The sequence below is a fragment of the Lytechinus variegatus genome, chromosome 9 (assembly GCF_018143015.1).
Source record: "Lytechinus variegatus isolate NC3 chromosome 9, Lvar_3.0, whole genome shotgun sequence".
Classification (NCBI taxonomy): domain Eukaryota; kingdom Metazoa; phylum Echinodermata; class Echinoidea; order Temnopleuroida; family Toxopneustidae; genus Lytechinus; species Lytechinus variegatus.
Window position 1 is genome coordinate 17,121,687 of NC_054748.1, and position 12,716 is coordinate 17,134,402.

The window sequence follows — 12,716 nt, forward strand, 5'->3', positions numbered from 1 at the left end:
ATCTGCGAAAGGCATGCTATAACATCCACTTAAGTTCCATTTCCTTTCATGTTTTTTCCTCTTCTTAGTGAGCATCTCCAAGTGTTCATATTTTTTCAGTGTCCTTTTTTAGATTTATCAAACTCAGTTTTATTACCTGATAAAATTCTATCCCAAGAATTGAACACTTTGATCAAATTTGGAAGTTCAACTTAATGTTAAAGGAGAATGAAACCATTGGAACAAGATAGCTTGTGTGAAAACAGAAAAATCAAAGAAAGAGATCAACAAAAGTTTGAGAAAAATCGGACAAATAATGAGAAAGTTATGAGCATTTGAATATTGCGATCACTATTGCTATGGAGACAGCAAATTGGCAAAGCGACAAAGATGTGTGATGTCACTTGTGAACAACTCTCCCCATTACTTTAGTATATATTTTACTTGAATTGCCTCTTTTATCACATCTATCCATAGATCATGTGTTCTTTCTACACGAGGGCATGTAATACATATTTTTTAAGAATACATCATGGATAAAGAGTTTGTATCATCATAAGAAAAAGCAAAAAGATATATTTTGAGGGTATTTTATAGTCCACCAAAGGGAAAGTTGTTCATCAGTGACATCACACATCCTCGTCGCATTGCCAATGGGAGGATATCCATAGCATTAGTGATTGCAATATTCAAATGCTCATATCTTTCTCATTATTTGTCTGATTTTTCTCAAACTTTCTTTATTCTTATTCTTTGATTTTTCTGTTTCTACACAAGCCTATTTGTTCCAAAGGTTTCATTCCCCTTTAAGTAAACTGACAATATATAACTGAAAATATATAATAAAAGGCAAAATTATGAGAAAAATAATAAAGAAAAACAGTTACTCAAATCAAATTCACTCCAAACCATACACTAATGTACTCTCCTCAAAAATCAGTTCTCACTTTTAGGTATTGATCATTCATTCAGTCAATAAAATAATAAAAACAGAGACAGGAGGTCCTCCTCAAAATAAACACAAACACAGTGTCTCACATACACACTACACATTAAGAGTAAAATCAGTTTGTATCTTTCGTGGGATTTGTTTTTATGTAAATCTGGATTCTTCTTGTTAGTAGGGCCTTAGGTCACTCTGACTTGAACTTAAAACTTCCAATCTCAAGAAGGCAAGATATCTCAGTAGATAGTCATTATCAAGATGTTTAGGAGTTCAATCTGGTGGTGAGGTTATTCATGATGGCATCTGATATTCTGGCAGAAAGAATGAGAAATAAAAAAAGTGCATAAATACAATTATTTTTTCAATGCAAATTAAATTAACGAGTCATTCAAGATAGTGTGTATTTTTTAGAGGGGGGGGGGGTGATGGCATGACAAGTTTTTAGTCCAAATTATTTTTATCTTCATTTTTTTTCCCACTTTGTATTACCATTTATTCAAAAATTGCAATAAACATATTAATAAATGAGTTTTAATCTAGTTGGCAAAAGAAAAACCAGTGGCGGCGGCAGTGCAAAGAAAAGGCCAGTAAAAGGCAGTAAAGCACTGTGTCTGAGTGACTGACACCACGGCACTGACAGTGAGGTGAATGTTCATTTTCCAGTGCATGCACATTATTGCCCCATCATATTCACTCGTTTTCAGAAAATATTTAGTTATTCCTCATATGACCATGATTATCTCCTTCATGTCATTACTCTGGTGTTTATTCATGATTTTAAATTCAGGAAATCATTTAGCAAACAAAGAAAACAAAGCATTTCTTGACTGTGATTCCGTGTGATTCAAGTTCTATTTCATTTCTGTGTATCACACGTACGCACGTACGTGACGTAATCTTGATCTCTAATCAGCTAATTGTTATGTTAATTAATCATCCCGTGCGCGCGATTAAAATGGCTCGAAATTCGACCAAATTCAAGGGCAGCTCAGCTTGTAAACCTCACTGAGAAGGGCTTCCACAGCCCTTGCGAGATTCCCCGCGCTGCAATTTAACTGCAAGACACAGAAAGGAAATCAATTCAAGTTTCACTATCAACGGAAAATCCAGAACCCTTCGAGACCCATTTTGCAAGAAATACAACTAAATAAGGTAAGAATTGAGAGCAACTCACGACACTTTTTAATTACCGACACTTTCATGGTTATTTTTGGAAGATTTCATGGAATTTGGGGCACGAAAATGACTTCGGTAGCTCGCAAAAGTCCTATGCATTACGATGACATATTTTTCATCGCACGGGACTCGGGAGGACAATCACAAAGAGAAAATATCATATTCATCCGCGCTGACAGGGGCTTAATTTTGACGATATCGCATCGCTATGCGATTTCACTCATTGACAAGCGGATGAAACTTACGTACAAATTTTGCGCACTTCCGCGACAGCGCCATCTAGTGACTACGGCCGTGCCTAGCATAATTAAAGCATAAACACGTGACTTGAAAGTTGAATACGCACTCATTTGCTACATCCTTGAACCCGTTTTATAAAATACATTGTACACAATGTCGGCCATATCGTGAATACTGACTCTGGAGCCATAAAGTATACAGTACCTGAATTTCACTAAGCACGACTACGCCTCGTTGACTTTCAATAGATTTATTTCGTTCAATGCAAGCTCACTCGGCTCGCTCTCCGCGGACAAGACTCTCGCACGTGGGACAATTTCTCCGTTGACACGACATTGCATGATAACTCTCGCATCATCACACCCCCAAATCATAATGGATCATCCCAGATGATATGATATCATACACAGTCACACACAATAATTTTCAGCGTACTATTACTTTATCTTCCTTTTTGACTCCAGCGCGTGTTATTGTGTTGCCAAAACCCATTGACGGAGCCAAAAAGGAGGATAAAACCTAGAATCTTAGTTTTATCGTTCTTTTTGGCTCCGTCTATGGGTTTTGGCCACGCGATAACACGCGATGGAGTCAAAAAGGAAGATAAATAATAAGCTTGTTGAAATTGTAGTGGATGGATAGCCAACTGTCTAAAAGTGGCAGAGTGGTTTTGAAGAGAAGGGAAAAGAGGGGTTGATGGAATATATACAGGTTAATTACCGTGCGTATCATTAAAAAAGTGGAGTCAAAAAGGAGGATAAAGATATAGACAGTTTGAATTGATTTATTTAGTGGATAGCCTACTGTCTAAAAGTGGCAGAGTGGTTTTGAAGAGAAGGGAAAAGAGGGGTTGATGGAATATATGGGCCATTCCGGTTAAGACTTGGACAAAGGGGTCGAAAAATAAAGTACTCGCTAGGCTTGATTTTTCATGTGTTTTAGATGGGCTAACACATTGGTAAACTGGTTCAGATATGGAAAAGATAAGCTGGCATGTCAATTTCACAATATCACCTGATTTCTAAAAATGTTGAGACGTTACTCTTCCCGAGTGGACATGCATAAAAATGAATAAATAAGGATGATTTCCGTTGTTTTTATGCATAAAGTCGATCATAGAAAAAACTTGGAGGTGACTGAAGCACTAGTTTGCGCTGCCAAGCTCAGTCGCAAGCGCAATCTTCGATACGCCGGTCTGTTGGGACGTTACTCTAAGCGATATCGAAATCAATTGCATAATTTCAAAATATGACTTGAAAATGCCTTTAAATGACAAACATCTCTGATCTTTGATGAAATACTAGTAAATAAAAGACTGAAACATCGAGTTTTGTGCACCAATTCTTCGCAGTTGTGAAGACAATTCGCGTGTCCACTGTTGAGACGTAACGGTGCTAATGAAGGAACAAATTTTCAAATAAAAGAAAAGGAAATTTTCTCGGCTTTACAAACGATGTGACTGTTTGAACGCAAATTAATGACACGGTAACATTACGGGGAGTCTCGGGCAGAATTGATAATCATAAAATTGAAATAGATAAACTTGAATGAAAGAACTAAAACTTAGTAATGAAATATAATGTATAGAATAAACAAATAAATTTGATTGAAAATTGGAACAATATCAAAATAACGTAGTTACATCTAATCAATTTATTTTTAATGTCTGATGTATATGTACTTTTCAACCTTTGAAAAAGCGCTTGATAAGAATTATTTTTTTTATTATTATTAGGTTGTGAACGTTTTGATTGATTGTTGTTGTGTTATATTTTAGACATATTCTGTGAGGAGATTATGGAAAAGAAAATAATAAAAGGAAAAAATGTCTCGCGTGATGTGTCTTTTTTTTTAAATAACGATTTCATGATGAAATCCTTGAATGAAATTATGGAGAAGAAAATAATAATAGGTACAAATTCTCGCGTGATGTGTCTTTTATCGTTTATGCATCCTTTGACAGAATTTCTGCCCTCAATGAACCATCTTTTTTTATTGCGTAATGCATTATTCATGCTACAATGAGTTGTCAATATCAATTCAGCATTTATTTCAAATTCATTAAAAGTACTGGGTGATAAAATAATCATCTGACAAAATTTTAATAAATTAAAACAAAAGTGATATTATTTGTTGGCACATAATTATTTATACAAATTGAAAGATAATTGATAGAAAATCGGGGATGCAATAAAAAGGCAGAAAGCTTGTTAAAATGATTTCACATCATTCTTGTCATTACGACCATTAATCTGATCTTCATTGTGCGACATTGTTACCTTCATTGTAATTATCATCATCACCATCAATCATCATCATCTCATCGAACTTCCGAAAGGTTTATAAAGGGTTTTTTTTTGGGGGGGGGTATTCTAACGTTTAAAAAAGGTGTTTAAACCGTCTAAAACTTACGCCCATAAAATGTTTTCACTAAACGTCAAAAAAGCCAACTTGAATAGTTTTTAGAACATCAAAATATATCAATTTTGTTAGTTGGGAAGTCATTAGTTTGAACCCCTTCTCATATCCGGATCTGCCGTATGGGACATTCAGCAACAAATGAAACCGTATAAAATATCTTTTTAGGTAGCGAACCATTAAAATGTGATTATTCAATACATTTGTTTCCAAATCCAAAATAAAAAAAATAAAATGCATTTGATTACAGCAACATTATAATTTTATTGTCAAAAGAGAAGAAAATGGAATTCTGTCACAATTCGAATTACAACATTGGCCACACAAAAAACACCTTTTTTCGATTTGCAGAATTTTAATATCGGGTATATTGGGGAGGAAACTTATGAATATTTTTAAAAGGAAATATAGGCCCTAAATTCTAATGAATGTTCATAAAAAAAATTGAAAAACGAATGATCGTAAAAAGCATTTCTTGAAATTGACATAATTTGGGCACCTAAATCCAAACCGCTGCTGATACCATGGGTCCCAGAACGGGGGGAGGGCTGGGATGGCTTTATCCCATCAGAAAAAAAATCAAATTGTGATTTTTTGCATGGTCGACCCCCCCCCCCCCCACTTCCCGTTTCGCAGCCCTCGATGTCAAAAAAGTTAGCCGCCACTTTCCAAAAATCCTGGATTTGTTATTATGAGACATTGTGGAATATTAAGGAGAATAAATAACGTCATAAAAGGACACTTGTCTCATCGTGCATCGCTTGCTACTACTGCATGCCTAAATTATTATTTTTCTTTTTTTTCAACTCTTGAATACTAGTTTATTGCGAGGTAAAAAGAAAATGAAAATAAAGACAATTTCAAGCATTTTTAACATTATATATGCGATATAGTTTTGTCAATGTCGTAACGTCTAATTTTTAGTTTTTGTATCTTTTGATACTTTTTAAATCTAAAACAGAACATCAAATTTGCTTGTAAGAGCACTATTTCATGAATTCATGTGAATAAAACAACCACCTAAACCTAAAGAATCACCACCAACAAATTATGGTGTAAAAAGTCGTGCGACGTTACGGAAGACATTGTCTTTTAAAATCATAACGTCTAAAGTTAAGAGAGCAGCCATAAACATCATGTACAGTGATCACTTTATAAACGTAAAGCCTGATTGTGATTTAAACTTTTTTTCTGAGAACGATTAGAAGATTTTGATATGTTTTTTAAATATATATAAAACTAAATACGGTAAAATATATCATTGTTACGAGGACGATATTGCAGACATTTAATTCTACATTGTCCTCATGAAAATCATAACGTCGAGTTCGTTCTAATGTTTTTACATCATTTTTATACATGAAAAATTGATAAAACATTTTTAAGTATCTCGGAAGGTATGGGCAGTCGTAAGATTTATTATTGAAATACAACTTTATATCCATAAAAGAGTAGATAATGTACGATGTGCCGTTTTTACAATTTGGACGTTATTTGATAAAATATTGGACATGTCTTTGTGATTCAGAATAACATCCTAGCGAAGGTGAAGCATGGCAAAAAAGGTAAGAAAATTTCTTGCTTTATTTTGCAGCATTATGAAGGATAAGAATTTGATAATCTTGCCAACTAGATATGATTGTAGATCAGAATTCAATAAAAGTACCGATTATGCATGTAAGTAAACTGTTTTAGATTGAGACGCGACGGTGGACACCCTCAAATCATGTCCACATTAAATGAGTAACGTCGTCATAATATCTGAAAAATTTTCCGGATTATCTCCTTACCTATATATAATTTCTTTTATTTGTGTGTTCAGAATGTAACTCCCAACAAGACTACATCTCTTGATTACTACATTCCCGGTCATTTGTAGAATTACGTAGATTTAACCTTAATATTTGTAATAATCATCAATATTTAGGTCGTCGTATTTTGAAAACATATATTCAAGTAAATGCAATTTATATTCTAATAAAGAAAGAAAATCATTGGATATCTTTACAAATACGTTTAGAAATGATGGTAGGACGGAAAAATATCACTAATCAATAACCACACCGCGACAAAATACGATAAATCAACACCAAAACACAACAATCACCCAAGACAAAGCACAAAAGTTTAGACGTTACGGCAAACAGATTGAGAGGACGGACATGCTTTTTTTCACCCTGGGACTACGTGACTGGAAACACATATGGAAAACTTTGTATATGTATGAAGAGAGTTGACCGGCGCACGTGCTCAAGAACTTTTGAGATGAATCTCATATCGTGTGTTTGGTAAAAACTTGAAAGTTGGGACGTTACGAAGTGGACGGACAAAAATATCAGATTTTTTAAAGTACATTTTCATATCTCTCGTGCATGGAATATCTGATCATACCATATGGGATTGAAAGAGTCCACATGAGTGTATAATATGATAAGGTTAAGAATGACAAGATCATTTAAAGGCTCGATATGATAAGAGATTAATGAATCTAATATCAGGGGACGGACACTGTAACGTCTCAATACTAGTTTTTCAAACGGCAATATTTCTGAAACGTAAAACATGTCAACAATTTATTTGGAATTATCAACAAACATACACATCGGACTTCTTTATGGTAATCCAACTCCATCACATTTGTCTTTATTTTTGTTTTATTCTAGTTTGTTTAAGTATATATTTTGTTTGTCCAAATTTTCAGTACATTTTTTGGAGAAATTCATACTTAAATCGTAAAATTCTCAACAATGAAAAAAAATTGCGTCTTGAAGTTATTACTGCTATCTCTACAGGACTAGTGAATAATAATTCACTCACTACAAATTTCCTAAGTTGATATATATTTTTTGGGGAGGGGCTTGATTTTGACCTTGCCGTTTTCTCTCCTTAACCGGAATGGCCCATATACAGGTTAATTACCGTGCGTATCGTTAAAAAAGTGGAGTCAAAAAGGAGGATAAAGATATAGACAGTTTGAATTGATTTATTTAGTGGATAGCCTACTGTCTAAAAGTGGCAGAGTGGTTTTGAAGAGAAGGGGTTGACGGAATAAACAGGTTAATTATCGTGCGTATCGTTAAAAAAGTGGAGTCAAAAAGGAGGATAAAGATATAGACAGTTTGAATTGATTTATTTAGTGGATAGCCTACTGTCTAAAAGTGGCAGAGTGGTTTTGAAGAGAAGGGAAAAGAGGGGTTGATGGAATATATACAGGTTAATTACCGTGCGTATCGTTAAAAAAGTGGAGTCAAAAAGGAGGATAAAGATATAGACAGTTTGAATTGATTTATTTAGTGGATAGCCTACTGTCTAAAAGTGGCAGAGTGGTTTTGAAGAGAAGGGGTTGACGGAATAAACAGGTTAATTATCGTGCGTATCGTTAAAAAACTGGAGTCAAAAAGGAGGATAAAGATAAAGACAGTTTGAATTGATTTATTTAGTGGATAGCCTACTGTCTAAAAGTGGCAGAGTGGTTTTGAAGAGAAGGGAAAAGAGGGGTTGATGGAATATATACAGGTTAATTACCGTGCGTATCGTTAAAAAAGTGGAGTCAAAAAGGAGGATAAGGATATAGACAGTTTGAATTGATTTATTTAGTGGATAGCCTACTGTCTAAAAGTGGCAGAGTGGTTTTGAAGAGAAGGGGTTGACGGAATAAACAGGTTAATTATCGTGCGTATCGTTAAAAAACTGGAGTCAAAAAGGAGGATGAAGATAAAGACAGTTTGAATTGATTTATTTAGTGGATAGCCTACTGTCTAAAAGTGGCAGAGTGGTTTTGAAGAGAAGGGAAAAGAGGGGTTGATGGAATATATACAGGTTAATTACCGTGCGTATCGTTAAAAAAGTGGAGTCAAAAAGGAGGATAAGGATATAGACAGTTTGAATTGATTTATTTAGTGGATAGCCTACTGTCTAAAAGTGGCAGAGTGGTTTTGAAGAGAAGGGAAAAGAGGGGTTGATGGAATATATACAGGTTAATTACCGTGCGTATCGTTAAAAAAGTGGAGTCAAAAAGGAGGATAAAGATGTAGACAGTTTGAATTGATTTATTTAGTGGATAGCCTACTGTCTAAAAGTGACAGAGTGGTTTTGAAGAGAAGGGGTTGACGGAATAAACAGGTTAATTATCGTGCGTATCGTTAAAAAAGTAGAGTCAAAAAGGAGGATAAAGATATAGACAGTTTGAATTGATTTATTTAGTGGATAGCCTACTGTCTAAAAGTGGCAGAGTGGTTTTGAAGAGAAGGGAAAAGAGGGGTTGATGGAATATATACAGGTTAATTACCGTGCGTATCGTTAAAAAAGTGGAGTCAAAAAGGAGGATAAAGATATAGACAGTTTGAATTGATTTATTTAGTGGATAGCCTACTGTCTAAAAGTGGCAGAGTGGTTTTGAAGAGAAGGGGTTGACGGAATAAACAGGTTAATTATCGTGCGTATCGTTAAAAAAGTGGAGTCAAAAAGGAGGATAAAGATATAGACAGTTTGAATTGATTTATTTAGTGGATAGCCTACTGTCTAAAAGTGGCAGATTGGTTTGATGGAATATATACAGGTTAATTACCGTGCGTATCGTTAAAAAAGTGGAGTCAAAAAGGAGGATAAAGATATAGACAGTTTGAATTGATTTATTTAGTGGATAGCCTACTGTCTAAAAGTGGCAGAGTGGTTTTGAAGAGAAGGGAAAAGAGGGGTTGATGGAATATATACAGGTTAATTACCGTGCGTATCGTTAAAAAAGTGGAGTCAAAAAGGAGGATAAAGATATAGACAGTTTGAATTGATTTATTTAGTGGATAGCCTACTGTCTAAAAGTGGCAGAGTGGTTTTGAAGAGAAGGGAAAAGAGGGGTTGATGGAATATATACAGGTTAATTACCGTGCGTATCGTTAAAAAAGTGGAGTCAAAAAGGAGGATAAAGATATAGACAGTTTGAATTGATTTATTTAGTGGATAGCCCACTGTCTAAAAGTGGCAGAGTGGTTTTGAAGAGAAGGGAAGAGAAGGGAAAAGAGGGGTTGATGGAATATATACAGGTTAATTACAGTGCGTATTTAGTTGGAAAAGCCAAATAGAACGATAAATATATAGACAGTTGATATACTGTGCACAAGTTGAAGAGTGAAGAAGAAAAAACGATGGGTTAATTAAATGACAGTGAAATTTCTATGAATAGTGGAGTAAAAATGTAAACTTGGCTTAATTATCGCTGACTAAATAAAATGTAAGATTGCATATGATAGGGTTATTTTATAATTCGATTTTTTTCCTTTCCTACATTTAAGATAGATTGTTAGTAGGTTAATAAAGTTTGTGGCACTGACTAAATAAATAGGCCGATCATTTTATTCAGTCAGTCAATTAAGTCAGTCAGTCATGAGTCCTGACTTGGCTGACAAAATAAGACATAACTATAAATTGGGAAGATCATCAATGTGATTGTTGCTAAATAAATTTAGGACGATTTTGATTCTATCAACTTTTAGTAGACAACTGTAAATTCTGCTTTCTGTCAATCAACAGGTGTGCATGAGAAACAAGCATGCATGTGGCACAAGCATTTCAAGCCGTGAAATTTTATGTCTATTGAATTAGGCATTCCTGCACACTTGTAATATACATATCATGTAAATATCATTTTTTGGGAAGTAATTATTTTGTGAAAGCTGTGTATCGAGCTGCAGGGATTATTGATATTCATTTAGTTTGTTGAAAGTCAGGAATGATTTGACAAAGTGTGAGGTATATTCCCAAACACGAATTTTATTTTTAGTCAGTATTATCCCGTCAGTGAAAACAACGTTCTGTAAAAAAGAGCAGAATCAAACAAACAACTTTCCAATATGTTTTTCTTTATTTTAGTCCAAGCCAACACTCGAAAAGCGAAAAAGAAAATGAGATATTTGAGAGAGAGGATAAGTATAGCCTCGATCGTGCGCGGACACACATATTTTGATCGTGAGCATATAGACTCTATGATCGTGAGCCAACTCGAGCGCGGATGGAACTTCAGACCCTTTGTCGAGACTATAGTATAGGCGTTGTAAGAAATTTTGGACCCCAGATCTTTTTTGTCTCCGGAGTCAGAAAGCACGATAATGCCACAATCAAGTATTTGTTCCCACTCAGATTCACAGAAAATCTCACGCATTTTTATAGCTGGTCTTTGAACTTGGCATCTCTGCATTCGAATCACGCCGCCATGCTGGGAGGTCGGGACTACCCATGTACGACGCCGCTCGCCGGCCAGCGCCCCTCACCACCACGAGCTCCCACCCCGCAGAGCCAGAGGCGCGCACCGGCTGCACTTTCTCATTTTTACACAAGTACGGTACCGTACCGGTACCGGTACCGTACCGTAACTGCACTCGGCATCCTCGGAGAAGTCTCACTCTCAACTTGCAAACGATGAACACCTCTAGGCCTCAAAATAAATGAAAGGAAGCTAAAAAAATGAACAAAAGTCAACTTACATCTTAAAACAGGGCTAACGAGAACAGAAGATGCGGATGTTTTTTTTTTTTAAACAACTCCGCCGCCTATCAATGATCATCGGCACCCGGCGCGGCGTGCGTTGTGTATGGTCTTGAATTTCTTTTATTATTTGTTATATATACACGCCACCATACAGTAGAGGTGAGGAAAAAGGGACAAAAATGAAAGAAAACAAAAGAACAAAGGTCTGCTCCGAAACGGCCCTGATGCCCACCCCCCCCCCCTTTAAAAACAGAAAGGAGAGGGAGATTCAAATAGGAATGATACCGGGAAGTGAATCTCCCTGTATCACCAATAAAAGTAATATTTCTGCTCACAATTCAAGCTTCATTATAAGTCTTTGAAGTCTTTTTCTAGTAGTAAAAAATGCATCCTGTTCATATATTATTCATCTATAAAGGGCAAGTCTAAAACAAAGAGTAGTTTTGAAAGAAAACATATCAGGCAGCGTTGAAACATTCAATAAAATCCATCAACATAGGTGGTGCAGTTGCCCCGGCCCCCCCCCCCCCCCCCAAGAAAAAAAGGCACATCAACTGTGCAAGAAATTTTAATTTAGAGATTGCAACAACGCCCAATGCCCGGGCAGGGGGCCACTTCCATTCACGAGTGGATACCATGCGCGACCAAAGGGTCTCGAAAAGCACCCTAAACACGTAATATCCATATTCTGAAAATGAACCCCTTAACAAGTATTGGCGTGTGAAACCCTACCCTTAACAAGTATTGGAAACAAAACGATACTCTTGGCAAATGAACCCCTAAACAAGTACAGGAATGTTTTATTGTTACGGGTCCTTCGGTCGTCGGCTTTACCTTATTTGGTTTAGTACGACCCCACTTTAACACCTCGCGCAAATCGGACTCTAAACACGAAGTGTTCGGGCAAAAATGACATCCTTTTAAAACATTTTAATTTTGTTTTATCATCCCCGCAAATTAGACCCTAAACACGTAATTTTCCTAGCGAAATAGATACCCTTTTTTCATTATTTTTGTGTTTTTGACACCCTTATCACGTTACGTACGTAACGTGCCCTATCGTGAAAAAGACATCCTTTTTACGTGTTTTTTTGGTCGCGCATGGTATCCACTCGTCAATGTAAGTGGCCCCCCCGGGGCCCAATGACAAATTTTGTCCCTTCACTGTCGAGTTCCTTCAACAATTTTGCTTGCCCCCACCCCCCGCCCTCCAAAAAATGTTATGCACATGGCCATGTCAAATTGGATGTAAAATAAAAAGGTTAAGACAATTTATACCCTTTTCATAAACCTATCCTCCAATTAGCCGCCTAAGAGTAATGCGGATAATTCAATAAAAATTGCGTTCATAAACTCCGAAAATAAGCCGCATTATTTCTACGAGCGCCCGTCCTGAAAAAGGGGGATAATCGCCATGACAACTGGACACGCCCCCTCCGATGCGGTTGTGTTGGAAAAGGGTGACCTTGTGACCGCA

At 36.0% G+C, this 12,716-nt stretch overlaps 1 protein-coding gene across 3 annotated transcripts in view; it reads right to left on the reverse strand.

The window, feature by feature from the left end:
- LOC121421092 (histone-lysine N-methyltransferase eggless-like) overlaps positions 1–11,343 on the reverse strand; it is a 76,220-nt gene extending 64,877 nt beyond the window's left edge. For all 3 annotated transcript variants that reach the window (XM_041615707.1, XM_041615708.1, XM_041615706.1), the window contains exon 1: positions 11,236–11,343. The gene's annotated coding sequence lies outside the window, so the exon portion shown is untranslated. The remainder of the gene's footprint in view (positions 1–11,235) is intronic.
- Between the last annotated feature and the right edge of the window lie 1,373 nt (positions 11,344–12,716).